The sequence below is a fragment of the Bison bison genome, unplaced genomic scaffold (genome assembly GCF_000754665.1).
Source record: "Bison bison bison isolate TAMUID 2011002044 unplaced genomic scaffold, Bison_UMD1.0 scf7180017864295, whole genome shotgun sequence".
NCBI lineage: Eukaryota > Metazoa > Chordata > Mammalia > Artiodactyla > Bovidae > Bison > Bison bison.
Window position 1 is genome coordinate 10,094,760 of NW_011494867.1, and position 375 is coordinate 10,095,134.

The following is a 375-nucleotide window of genomic DNA, read 5'->3' on the forward strand; positions in this document are numbered from 1 at the left end:
TTTGGCGTAGTCAATAAAGCAGAAATAGATGTTTTTCTGGAACTCTCTTGCTTTTTTGATGATCCAGAGGATGTTGGCAATTTGATCTCTGGTTCCTCTGTGCTTAAGTCTGTCCAGTCCTGATAAATTAACTCTCCTTGACCCTCAGGCCTTGTCTAGCTTCTCCCACCGTAGCCCACCCCCATGCCCTCCACCCCAGCTTCACTCCATAATGTCTAAGGACTGCTGTCCAGATTTATTAACCTTCCATTCATTCCCCAAACCACTGAAACCCGGCCGCAGGGGCCCTTTCACTAAATCTACAGGGCACTGCAAATGGTGATTGCAGCCATGAAATTAAAAGACGCTTACCTGATAGTAAAGCATCTGCCTGCA